General features: G+C 40.1%; 1 non-coding gene across 1 annotated transcript; it reads right to left on the reverse strand.

The window, feature by feature from the left end:
- Nucleotides 1–12,614: 12,614 nt before the first annotated feature.
- Nucleotides 12,615–12,723, reverse strand: LOC143380820 (U6 spliceosomal RNA). Its single transcript, XR_013088697.1, has one exon. It is a non-coding gene; the product is annotated as a U6 spliceosomal RNA (small nuclear RNA).
- Between the last annotated feature and the right edge of the window lie 1,270 nt (nt 12,724–13,993).

A 13,993-nucleotide genomic window follows, 5' to 3' on the forward strand; every position in this document is an offset into this window, starting at 1 on the left:
AGGGTCAGAGTCCACAGAAAGGCTTTAGAGATTGCCACCAGCTAGTCAGGGAACAGGCAGAGCTGGGTGTGGGGTCATACACCACAGACAGAATAGGGAGGGTGAGGAGGAAGGCTGCAGACCACTATTGCCAAAAGCTGTCTGGTGTACTTGGAGGGAGAGCTAAGCCTTTCTAAGGGACCATAGATAAGTCCCCAAACACTCAGAGTTGCCAGAATATGTAAAATTAAGATGAGAGTAATTTGTTTTCCTAAAGGCAGCAGATTATTCTCAAAGACCTTCCAGAATCTAAGGCTGAATGATTCTTTAAGCATTCAATGCCCTTTCTCCTCTCTCTCTCTAATTGCCTTAGGTGTAGAGTTGTTTATTAGGTACATGTAAAATATGGGATTTCATGGTCCTAGATTTATTCTCATTCACAGAGATAGAGGTGGAATGGACAGTAGTACACATTTAACAGAATTCCCTTGGGCAGAGCACCTCCCTGGAGTGTAGGTCTACCCTCACGTACAAACACTGGCATGCAGTAGCTCCTTGTGCATAGGCTGGATCTTTCAAAAAGAAAAGGCCTAACACATTCCATACAGCCTTGATGCTTCAATTCTCTCTGGACCACAATAGAGATGTTCTTGAAAGGACTGACTCTTTAACAGTGACATGAAATCTACAAAATTTACATCAAAACAATAGTGTGAGATTCTGCTTTTGCCCAAGATAGAGTAAGAGGAACCTTTATACTCCTACTTAAAATAAAACATACAGACAAGCAATATATGTGAAGCAATGGTTTGCAAGACACACTACAATACCCAAAGTGTCATAAAATAATTGAAGGAGACTGTGATGACTTAAAGATGTATTCTATAAACTTAAAAGAAGCCACTAAAATAACTAAACAAAGATCTATTTTTTAAAAAAGAGATATGCAATAGAAAATTTTTACATAATTCAATCCAAAATAAGATAGAAGAAGAGGAAAAAGAGACCTGAAAATGGATGGAACAAATAGAAAAGAAATATAAAGGTGATAAACCTAACATAGCAATAATCACAGTAAATGTAAATTATCAAAACACTCCAACTAAAAAGCAGAAATTCCTCAAACCAAACAAACACAACTCAAGAAAAACTGCATACTAACAGGTCATATTTATTTAAACAAAAAAATCTTCAACAACATACTAGCAATCAAATCCAATGATGCATAAAGATAATTATGAACCATGACTTCTTAAAAGGGTACAAGGCTGATCAACATTCAAAAATTGATCAATGAAACTCCACACACCAATATGCTAAAGAAGAAAAATTATATGATAAAATGAAATGATGTAGAAAAAGCATGTGACAAAGTCTAAAACCCATACATGATAAAAAGAAAACTCTCAGTAACATAGAAATTGAGAATTATCTCAACTTGATAAAGAACATCTACAGAAAACTCATGCTAAGATCATCCTACTTACTGGTAAAGACAATATGAGAAAAGGAGAACAGCTTCCTAATCACCAGAGGTTAAAGGCAGATGAAATGGAGGGGATGGGCAACCCAAGGATCATGGAATTGATGGAACAATATTTCACATCTTGACCATGGTAGTAAGTATATGAAACTACACATGTGTCAAAATTGCATTAACTAAACACATACAGACAAAAATATGTACAAGTAAAATGGAGATCTGAACAATTCAATGGATTCCATCAACATTAATATTCTGGTTATGATATTGTCCCATAGTTTTACAAGATATGACTGAGAAAACTGGACAAAGGAGACACAGAATATCTCTCTATCATTTCTTATAGAGTTATATGTGACTCTCCAATTATCTCAAAATGAAAGTATTTTAATGGCAGAGATTTTAAGATTTGATAAAATAAGACCAAACTTGTGCTTCCTAGAAGAAACGTGTTTTAAAGGTAAATACATAAATAGGTTATATATACATGTGTATATCCCTATATATGTGTGTATATATACATGTGTATACGTATACACACACACACACACACACACACACACACACACGCATATTGATTCCATTTGTCCTTTCAAGATCAGAACAAGCCCTATCTCCTGGAGAAAGTCTTTTATGGTGTTTCTCGCCCCTGACTATCTCTGCACATATAATCTACATCAGGTCTACTTGACTGTGTCTTCATCACCCAGATAGAAAGTGAGCTCCCCAAGACTGGAAACCATGACATCAAGATTGCTCCTCTACCTGCATGAGCATACGTCCAAGAAGCCTCACTTACTACCATTGATTATTTAGTTGATGAGTCTTCCACTGAGTCATCTCCCTCGTGAGGCTATTTTGCATTCTAATGATACAACATCAGTTTTATAAAGAAAGAAGGGCACCTTATGCACCTCTGGCCTTTGCTTTGCCAAAGACTTCCATATTTCCAATCAGAGCATGTGTCATGGAAGGTCCTGTGTGCTTGCTCATCTAAGAATCCCCTGCAGGTGGCTACAGTACAGAGCTCGCTGCAGCAAACCACAGATCAAGGGTTGCTTCAGTCTGCTCTGTGCTTCACATACCCCAGGGGCTCAGCAGCCTTTGCAGAGAAACCAGACACTGCCTGTTGTTAGTGCAGATGACATCTGGTGCCTACTAATAACTCCTTGCCCACGTGAGCAAACCAAGGGGTCATGTGGCTATGTGGGTCATTTGCTAAATCTTGTTCTCTTCATTCTTATTTTCTTTGTGGATTTTACTCAAGAGAAGAGAGCATAAGACAAACACAAAGAACCCACATATCCACCTCCTGCCTTTCAGCAGCCTGACAAATCATTGCAAGTTGCTCATGCTCTTCTGCAGATGTTTCATAATGAAATTCCCCATCATTTGGTTAAAGTCATTTCTTCTGCACCTCACACTCCAATCAACTGGTTAAAAAAAAGTCAATAGGCTGACAGCCTTAGAAGTGGATAAAGATATTAGCAGGAGGCCTGCTGTTTCCAACGAGCATCAGATAAATAATGATCAATAGTTTTTATCTCCTAATGACTAGATGGTGATTGGGTAGCCTCCAGCTAAGAACTTCACTGACAGCCCTGTTGTTGTTTCTAGGCGGTAGGGAAAGCCAATTTTTATGAAGCCTTGAGAGAAGTATACCCTGAGAGACACCTGATCCCAGCCATGATGATCCTAGCAGTTGAATTGAGCCAGATTCTTCTGTCTTGTAATCACCAAGTTCTTCTCCCAAACTGACCACACTCCATCCCTACAGCCTCTGCTCAAGCCAGGAAGTAGCTCAAATATGCTGACAGTAGATATAGGGGCCTTGGTCCATGAAGACAATTTGCATCCTATCACATCCTCCCTGGAGATCTTTAAGAAGGTTCCTAACACCATCTGTGAGTTTTTCAGACTCTGCAGTGAGAATTGACTGTCCTTCATAATCTGCCCTCCAAATCTCTCTCTCAACAGCAGACCCTTTGTTCTTCTCACAACACCTCCCTCGTGCATTAGCCAACACATAGAACACACTTGCACTCCATCCACCTTAATTCATTAATTGCTACCTTCTTCCCTTTACTGAATTGGTTGCCTCCAGCAAACATACCCTTTCCCTAGCTACCCACATCAGTCATTTTTATCAGTTTTCACTTAAAAGCTCCACAAGATAGATAGCATGATAATTAACTCCATCCACTTCATTTGGATGATACCTTTCCTATGTGCTCTTTCCCGCTTCCTGAACTGAACTGCTTGATGACATCTTTCTCAGGGACTACACTGCTGGGAGGTTGGTGATATTCCCTATAGGATGAACCCAGCAAGAGGGAAGCAAATGTCTCCGAGACTGCAATGGCACATGACAGTATTCGGCATGCTTGTGAATGAACACAAACCTCACAACACTCACAAGCGCACACACAGCACAGTGAGCTTTGGCAAATAGAGGGACAAGTGTGTCAAAAAGAGTGCTAAGTTTCCAGGATGTCAGTAGGTAATGCAGCCTTCTTTACAAGGATTTTTATGACCAAACAAAGCATAGAAAATATTTAATGAGAAATTTAAAATACACACACACACACACACATATTTTTATTTTTAACTTCTAGACGTCTCAAAGTCTTCCACTGATCAGATGAAAAGTTCTCTCCAAGAGGAAAGCATATTATAAGTGATTTCCAAATTACATCATTTTGGAGACCTTTATTCATGGAGTGTCTCTCAAGGTTAAGGTATTTCATGAAGCACTCTTTGGAAAATATTTCCCTGAACTATTCAGCACAATCCTTACACATAGGCTCACTTAGATTCCCCAATAGCCTCAGTTTAGCAAACCACATCACAGGTTTTGTTGTGTTTGTTTGCTTTTTGCCTAATCTTCACACAGCCTCAGAGTACTATCCCAGTCTGTAAACAAAAAAAAATAAATAAAAAATAAAAGTCAAAATGACTAGAAAGCATTGAAATCAAAATCATTCCATAATGAAATTATAATATAAAACACCTTTCAGCAACAAGCAAAAAGACCAAAAATAAATAGAATTATATCTGAAAATGAAACTGTATCCCATACCACCTGTTCAGCAATCAGTACACCATTACCCTGTCTATGCAAGTTGTTTGCAAGTAACCCTTCCCAGGCTGAAGTAGGTGCGAAGGAAAGATTGGAGAATTGCATCAACTTATTTACCTGCTTAAATGAAAAAGCTTAGGATTCTGAACGTGTCTGGGGAGGTATGGCTGTGTGACCCATGCTGTGAGCAAATGGGATCACTTCATCCAATTAGCCCATGGAGCCAGTCATGGAACCAACTGAATCCTTTCCCAGCTGAGAAGAGCTAGGACCAAAATATCAAACTGACCCTCCTCTCTTAGCTTTTTAAAATTATAGAATTGCCCATTTCCTTGCAAAAAAAAAACCACCCACTCTACATCAAAAGAAAGAAAGAAGGAAGGAAGGAAGGAAAGATAAAGGAAGGAAGGGAGGGAGGGAGGAAAAGAGAGGAAAAGCGGAAATCCTGGGGAATGCTATTAGCCAAATTATATTGCTACATTGTGTGCATGTATGAATATGTAACAGATCCCATCATTATGCACAACTATAATGCACCAATAAAAATTATGGAAAAAATAAAGCAAAAAAAATAAAGAAAAGAAGACACAGAACATCCATCAAGAGGCAATAACAAAGATAATGAGAGATATGAGCTACAGGGGCCAGTGCTGAAGGAAATAGGATTTAACCCAAAGAAAAGAAAACTCATGAGTGTAAAACAGAACATTTTACTATGTCTGAACAGCTCTCATGTCAGAGAGTCATTTATGCCATCACAGTAACAGTTACAAGGAGGTAAATTTGGGCTTAATAATAAGAAAACTTTCTAACTCTGTGTAGATGTCAGCAAGGGTCATATTGCCCATTATGGTCTAAAAAGACTGCCTTGGGCAACTATTTCATAGTTTTTGAAAATCCAATTGCCTTCCCAAGGATCACTAATGTGGGAGGGCTCTGGTTGGGAGGAATACTGAATTTATACATCTCTGTGTTTCCCTCTAAAATCAAGAAGACGCGTGATCGTGCCATAATTCTCCAACACAAATGGGAAACACTCTGGAGAGGCTTTCACACTGTGAACCACACTGAAAGGCATCCATAGGCATCAACTTACTGTGGAAAAGTTCTTGGACTGAGAGAAAAGCAAAGTCCCAGTTAGTGGTGTGTTTGGAGACTGTGATTCAGCAGGAGATGGAGATAAATTCTCCCAAAGCTCTAACCTGAGACTATGTGCCAACAGCTTCTAGGAGTTTAAAAACACATTCTTCTCTAGTAGGATGTTACTTCTACATAATAAAAATAGGAAACTTTCAATCAAAATAGTTCTCTAAGTTTACATGTTGACACTGACACCCTGGCTCCAAATATTTGAATGATATATTCAAAACAAAACAAAATAAAATTACTGCCAGGCTCCGAAACAAGTAAATATTTTAATGCATCTGAAACATAATAGTAACTCCAAAACATAGACTGTTGAGCTCCAGACTCGGACCAAGGCAGTGGGAACTGGAGTTCACTTCCTCTGGGATCATAGGAACAAGAGTCAGTCTCACTGCCTAAAGTTAAGGGATGGACTTCCCCAGCCTCCACTCCCTGCACACATGCATTCCTTGAGAAAGGCGGCAGTAAGAACTGCCCCCAACTACTCCAGGAGGCAATGACCTAGAACACCCTATAACACGTTAGGGCCCTAGAGAGGTAAAGAAATACAAATCTAGCCCCAAGATCAGCAACCACTCAAGTCACTCACTGGCTCAGAGTCAGGGTCAATAATTTCTCTGATTTTACAACTGGGCAGGTAACCAAAACAACTATGATAGGAGGTATTCAGCAAGAGGAATTTGGATTATGTGATAACTACTCAGACAGAAGTAAACATTTACAAGAAAAGAGAAGCAAGAGAGATCACTAAATAACAAATAAAATCACCCTGAAAATGATGCCATAAATCAAAAATCCAAACCCTCGAAAAATATAACAGTAAAAATGAAGCAAACAAAACGAGGAGTGAAAACACAAAATCAATCCAGATCCCTTTATAGAAGTATGGAAGTCACTGTGTCGAGGTGGATTAATGAAAGAATAACATCCTTTAAATGAGCAAAAGCCTATGTTTAAAAGATAAAAATGAAGCAAGAAAATGATATGAAAGTGAACCAGTGAGAAATCTTAGAAATGGAAATTATAGTAATAGATAAAAATGATTTTTTAATCAATCATGGGATAAACTCTAGCCTGAAAAGAGAAGTGGAAGCAAATTAATGAGGGCAAGGACAGTCCTGAGAAGTTCATGCAAAATGCTGTGCAGAGAGAAAAAGATTTTTAAAAAATGGAAAATCCACTAGCAAAGGTGAAACCTAAACTGAGAGGCACAACATAGGTTCAATGAGAGTTCCAGGAGAAGAGAGGGATGGTACAAAACAATATCCAGAAGAGAAGTTTCCAGAAATTAGAGAAAGAGAAATCTTGAAAACAAAGTGTCCTCTACTTATCAGACAGGGAAAATAAAAATAAGCTTACACCTAGCCATAGTCAAATTGCAGAACATCAAAAACATGAGAAAAATCTTACACTCTAAAAAAGAGGGCTATCAAATTTAGATTCAAGTCAATTTCCTATATCAACCCTGAATACCAGGAGAGAAATAAGCATTCAAAGAAAACACTGCACAGTGTTCGTATCCATCAAAACTATTATTCTGGAGAAAAGGCAAAACAAAGTCACTTTATAGAGGTAATTTTGAAACCAGGTAGAAGATATGTAAGAAACAGGTATGAGGTTGTCACTGAAATAAAAGTAGATATGTCATTAAAATATTTACTTAATATAGATGTATCATTACAAAATACTATCCTTATTATCCTAAAACAAAATTTATAGGTAATAGAATATTTCCTTTACATTTGCTCTCAGAAACATCAGTCTAGGGAAAACTCTCATGGTTGGAGGCGGGAGGAATCCCTCTGCAAGAGAGGAGCAGCAGGAGTTGGCAGTGCCTGGCCGAAGAGAGGGCTCCTGTGGTCAGATGGTCAGGAGATTAATTAGTTACATACAAAATGACTGAGAAAATAAGTAGATTGAGAATGTACAAACCAGGGTCTCACCATTGGGGATGGAGGTACATACATGGAAAGGGGAGGCTGGAATAAACCATATGAGGCTGAAATGATGTGTACCTATGGTTTCTAATAGATAAGTATACTTGTACTTCAATGTGGATACAGACAGGTGGAGATGTATAGATGTAGGTATTCTAGTGTCTGCTCAGAAGGCCTAGCACATGAAAAACCAGGAGCAATGAACCCATCCAGCACCAGGGCTTGGTTTCTAAAAAGAGTCGGGGATTCCTGAAGAATGACAGATTATAGAGCTGAGTCTATGAAAATGCAAGCCTGGACCATTTTGTGCCAGAATGATAGGAACAATGCAAAAGACACAGAGTCCAGCTAGACAGAGGTCCCAGAAGCCAAACTGGGAACAACTTAAAAAGTTATAGCTCCCTGAATAAAATAAGAACCCACAAGTCCACACTAAAATTCATACATGCATACATATATAGGTACATAATTTGAGATATATCTCTGTTTCAGCATCAGTTCCAAGGGCAGCAGCTGGCAAGGGACGGATTCTTCTCCACTGATATTGAGTAGCATGGTGCAACTCTCAGTGCTGTAGCACTAAAATAGGGGACTATGTCCTCCAGAGTTTCAACAAAACCAGGAGCTCACCGCCAACTGCTTTCCAAATTCTTGTCTCAAATCCCAATGAAAGGAGGAGGATTTATTCAAAAGTGAAGAATATAAACAGAACTTCAAGGAGGGGTGGGGAAGAGAAGACCCTCTATAGTAATTGCCCCTTGAGTATGCTAGTCTAAGGGTTTATCTAGTACTTGGGTCAAGACTACTGGTCCAAATTTATGCTAATCAGGGTTTGGAATAGTACTGACACTATTGGTTAAAATTTATGCTAATCAGGATTTGAAAATTGTCAATGCTACTGGTTAATCCTGCATCCCATTCAGGTCTGCCCCACTTCCATTTCCCACCCCATCCCCCACTCAGGAGGAAGCAGGAGTTTGAGGTCCTCCAGTCATGGACACTGGAAGGTTCTGAGCTATGGCATTAGTGGAGAGTCTGGCCAACACCCACCTGGGCCCAGCCACCATGGGATGACAGGTAGGTGTACCCTGGTTTGCCTCAGCCCTAGTTCACTGCATCCCAGGTCTGCACTGGCACGAAGGGCTCCTTGCTGCCATGGCCCAGTGCTCCTCAGCTGTGCCAGCCCTCCTAGAACTCCCTCCACCACCCGGGGACTAGGTCTTGGCTTCACATACATACACACAGGGAAAAACCGACATCGTGTGTCTTCCAAAATGAGAAGTAACCAGAATCATCTTTGTGACATTCCTGCCCAAAATGCACAACCTTAACCTACTGGGGAGGAAACATCAGAAAACATCAGAAAACCCCAAACTAATGGAAAATCTTCAAAGTAATAGGCTTATACTGGAAAATCATCAAGGTCATGAAAGATAAGGTGCCACAGCACGGCTGGCTGGGCAAAATAACTGGGGGGTGACGAGGAACTTATGTACATTGATACAGCAGGAGAGGGAGCCATTTATTGTAGGACAGGAGCAGTATTTATACATTCCACACAGCTTATCTAATTAACATAAACTAGATACAGCAGTCAACCAATAAGGAATCTTCACACTTAATGGCATTAACATAAACTAGATACATCAGTCAACCAATAAGGAATCTTAATGGCTCTTAATGGCTCTCTGGAGTTACTTCACAAACCACTCCCTCTGAAAAATACCAGGCGCCATCCTGACTTGTTTACAGACTCTAACATTTCTCTGGCAAAATGCCAGGTACCATCAAGACTTGTTTACAGACCTTAACAACAAGGAAACCCCTTGGGTAAAGTAGACTAAAAAGAATGATACACTAATGAGTTGAGGAATTGGTTCCTTCTGCTATATAGAGCATTGGGACAAGGAGATCTGTGAATGGGGTCCATGGTGACATGTGTAATGGCAGTGCAATACTCAATGTTAATTTTCTGGCTGCCCAGATGTATAATATGGGCTTAACATGTAAGTGAATTGTTTTCAGGAAACATATACTGAAGTACTTAGCAGCAGGGGAATCATTTTTCTCTTAATCTCAAGTGTATTAGGAAAGAAAAAGAAACATATTTTTTCAGGTGACTTTTGGTATCTAAGGGCTCCATAGTCTTAAATTTTCTACCAATTATGGATCAGAAATATATTTTTAAAAATGCGTCTGTACTGAACAAGCACAGACTTTTCTTTCCTTGTCATTCCTCCCTAGACCATACAATCCAACAATTATTTACACCGTATTTACATTGTATTAGGTAAGGTAAATATGAAATATAATATTAGGTAATACCTAGAGATGAAAAGTATGCAGGAAGATATACACAGGTTATATTTTGGTTCTATGCCATTTTATAAGACATGGGCATACATGGATTTTGGTATCTCTTGGGGTACTGGAAGCTACTCCCTGTAAATACCAAGAGACAAGTGCATACAAAAAGAGAAAAAGAGAATGGTAAGGCAAATGCAGTAGTGTGTTTACAGGAAAAAAAAATGCACAAGGGGGATATAGAACTCCTGAACATAAGAGAAAGCACTTAGAAGGAAGTTGAATCTTAGACCAACTGATCAATTGACAAATCGCCAATTGGTATTTAGCACATTGGCCTTGAATCAAGTCTAGGGAAAGAACCTGGCACAGAAAGCTGGATGCATATGTTGCACCATAAAAGGGGTTGAGGCAAATGGACTTGTGCTTTCCTTGCACCAGGTACCAATGGCACAGAACTTTTCTGCAGTGCCTGTCTTCGGGGCCCTATTCAAGTGGATGCTCCTCTTTTACAACTGGCTTTAGCAATGCCCTCTTGCTAACCTCAAGTGAAAGTCATGGAGAAGACAGTCTACCCACATGATTTTTGAAAACTCTGAGTTAAAGGAGAGGCTAAAGGAAATAATTTGTAATAAAATACCCATCTCAATATGTAAATGGGTGTGGCTAAGCTAGAAGACAATAAAAATATCAGATAGTCACACCTCTATTTGGAAGAATTGTCATGAATGAGATGCCTAAAGATGCAGGCTGATTTTTCAAAATGGTGAGCAACTTTTTGGTACAAAGTACAACTTGAGTTCATTTTCCAACATACGTGTGTTCTTAGATAAAAGAGACATTTATCAAAATTGTGCAAAAACAAATGCCAATATCATGTCTTAAATATAATGAAGTAGAAAAAATACATGGAGAAGAATATATAAAATTCATTTTTCAATCTTCAAATGCTCAAGAGAATGACTAGCCTAAAACATGAAGTGGCCAGATGCTTTATGCCTTTGTATAGGCTCATCAGGAATGAGACAACTAGCTACAAGTTCAGATTTTTGCAAGTATGTTATAGGGCAATTCCAATACTATGAGCAGCATTGCCCTTGGTGATAATGTGATCAGAGTGATTCCAGTAATTTTCGGTAAATTCCTGAACATAATGAAACATAATCTTCTCTCACTTTACAAAGTAGACACTATCCTTGGCAAAGTCAGTGCAGATCAGAATTATGCACAAAACAAAAGTTAAATGTAGTACAGATAGGATCCAGTTTCTGCTAATTATCAAAACGCTTTCCATCTTCTTCAATGTCCAATGAGACATGTGAGATTCAGGCAGAACAAGGGACAATTCTTCATGTATGGGACCCATCCATATCCCTCCTACGTGCATTATTGAAAGTCACAATAAGATAGCCTATCCACATAATTTTGGAAAATAGAGATATCATATCCTAACTATAAAATTAAAGGAGAGGCTAAAAGAAATAATTCAAAAATGCACATCTCAAAATGTAATTAGGCATGACTAATCTAGAAGACAATAAAAGATCAAAGGCCCCTCACACATTTCCAAATACCTGCTCAGCAGTGGGACTTCTCCAAACATCAAGGGGACTCCATAAACAATTGACCAGATGGGGAGCAGTGTCATCAGGACACAGTCCGCAGCTCTGCAGAGCGCTGACAGATGCCTGCATGCCTGTTGCAGTAGACATCAATCCTAAGGAAGGTTGGACCTTTCGGCTCACAGCTCTTCTTTTAAGCCCTCTACAGTGATATCCCCACCATAGGCAACTGATGAAAGCATGAATGAGTGAACAGGTCACTGTTTTTGATTTTCTGTAACAAACAATACAGATGTTTTCTGGAAAGAGGTCAGTAAGTTCAAGTAACGGGAAGTGTAAATGGGAAGGGAACATGCCCTTAGATGCAGTTAGAAGCAGTCAGGCGTCACAGCTGGGGAACGGAGCCAAGTTTCCACGGCCTCCTTTTTTGCCTCTGCCATAGTCATCTCTCTGCTGTTCGACGGTCCCAACTTTCTCAGGCTCCAAGGTCAGTGATGGCTCTGCCTCCATAATCTCTCTGGTTCAGCTTCCCCTTCATCTGTACCCATGAACGAAAACTAGAAAGCCCTACAGGATTCCCCTCAGGACAGAGGGATTCCTGGAAGGAATTCTTCTGGAACTTCTCCTCACCTCTCTGGATGGACATCCATGGGTACCATGAGTGGTGGCACAAGATCATGGAGTCAGGGTCCTCAGGGAGCAGGATCACAGATTCTTCATCTTTGTTCTATTTGATATAAAATTCTGAGTGCTTAACACTTTGTAGTTGTTCAAAAATGCATACCTATGTTTGTTATGGTTTCGATTATTTTCTTTCCATGGACAAAAGAAAAAAAAATCAATAGCTTCTCAGCTGTTTCCTGGGCCTTGAAATTCAGTCTTTACAAGATGGAAGTGGGTCTGTGAATCTGTGAAGATTATTTTCACCTGCTAAACATTTTACTGTCAATCTTTTCATGATGAATTTTTTTTTAAATGCAGCAAATCCGCAGCAATTTCAGCAATTAAATGCACTAAATAGAAGTAATTTCCCAAAGATAGAGGCAAGCAGATTATACACTTGAATAAAAGATCACAAACTAGATACCCCTTAGAGACTTACTTCCCAGTGCCAGGAACAGAATGCTCACCTCTATCTCTTCCAGGACAGGTGGATGCCATCCTTATGCAGGGGCCATGCTCATCTTCCCTAGATCCTTCCACTTCCAGTGTCTATGCTACCAAAACAAGCACTTTCCCAGAACATGGGGGTCCATTTAAAAATGCAGCCCAAGAAATTGGCCTCTTCCTCCCTATTTCCCTAGTAAACTTGTACCCTATGGGGAGTATAAGAGCCACTGAATAAGGCTGCCGACTAAAGTCCCTTTTGCCTGACCCACTGGCATAGCTCACCCTAGCTGGGTTCAGCATCCAGACCTCTTTCCCTCACACCAAACAAAAATGTTTACATGAATCAGTAACCAACCCAAATCTCAGTCCATGGAGTGAGTTCCTCCTTTCCACACCTCCCTGCCCAGCAGTGTCCCTGCCCGTGCAGTCATGGATGGAAGACTTTTCCTGTTCCCTCAAAAAGCTGAAGTCCCATGGCATTGGATAAATGAAGCTCTTGCTTTTCTTTCCAAAAGAATGTTTATTTGCAGCAAATATATCTTTTTCTAGGCCAGAGCCCCAGAAACCATAGGCTACATTCAAAAGGCATTCAATAAAGTATGCCTGAGTCTTGGAACACTGATGCAAAACAGATAGACCTCTATTTTCTCCATTCTCAGGTCTTGGTATTCAACATAAGCGTGAATATTCCTTTTCCTTCTTTGTGCTGAATGCTCACAGCTAAGCCAGTTAGGCTCAGCCTCTGAATGAATATAAGGCTGAAGACTCAATCATGGCAACTTCCGGAGGTCAGCTCTGACAGCCCCCTCACCCAGCCTAATGAGCATCTGGTGCTACATTCTTCTCCCTCATGTGTGTGTGTGTGTGTGTGTGTGTTGTTCCCTTCCGTGCTTGAGGGAAGAGATCTTATAAAACTCTGTCTTCCCTACCCCCCACATAGCTCTCCAAACAAGGAAAGACGCACACTAGTAACCTAAATCTTGTTGAACAAAGGAATGAATGAAATAAAGCACTCTGGCTCTGTTCCCAACTCTGGAAAAATAACTCTCAGCATATGTCTCCCCAGCACACTTGCTGAAACGTCTCCATGACACTCAGATGCTTGCTGCTGAGCCCACAGACCCCCATGCCTCTCCCTCTGTGCCGAACAGGAAGGAACCAGGTGTCCTCAACAATCCCCGGTGCCAGGAGGCAAACAGCGCAGTCTCCGCAGATGTGCCAACTGACCCTGAGAGAGGGAGGAGAAATTATTGAAATAAATGAATTTTGAAAAGCATCCCACAAAAGCAGAAATGCTCTCGTGCCACCCCTCATGCATCTGGGATGTGACAGGTGGCATATACTGTAATTATCACAGACCACATGTGCAATGCCAGGACAAATGAAGAGTATT

This window comes from Callospermophilus lateralis, chromosome 14 (assembly GCF_048772815.1).
Source record: "Callospermophilus lateralis isolate mCalLat2 chromosome 14, mCalLat2.hap1, whole genome shotgun sequence".
In the NCBI taxonomy this organism is placed as follows: Eukaryota; Metazoa; Chordata; class Mammalia; order Rodentia; family Sciuridae; genus Callospermophilus; species Callospermophilus lateralis.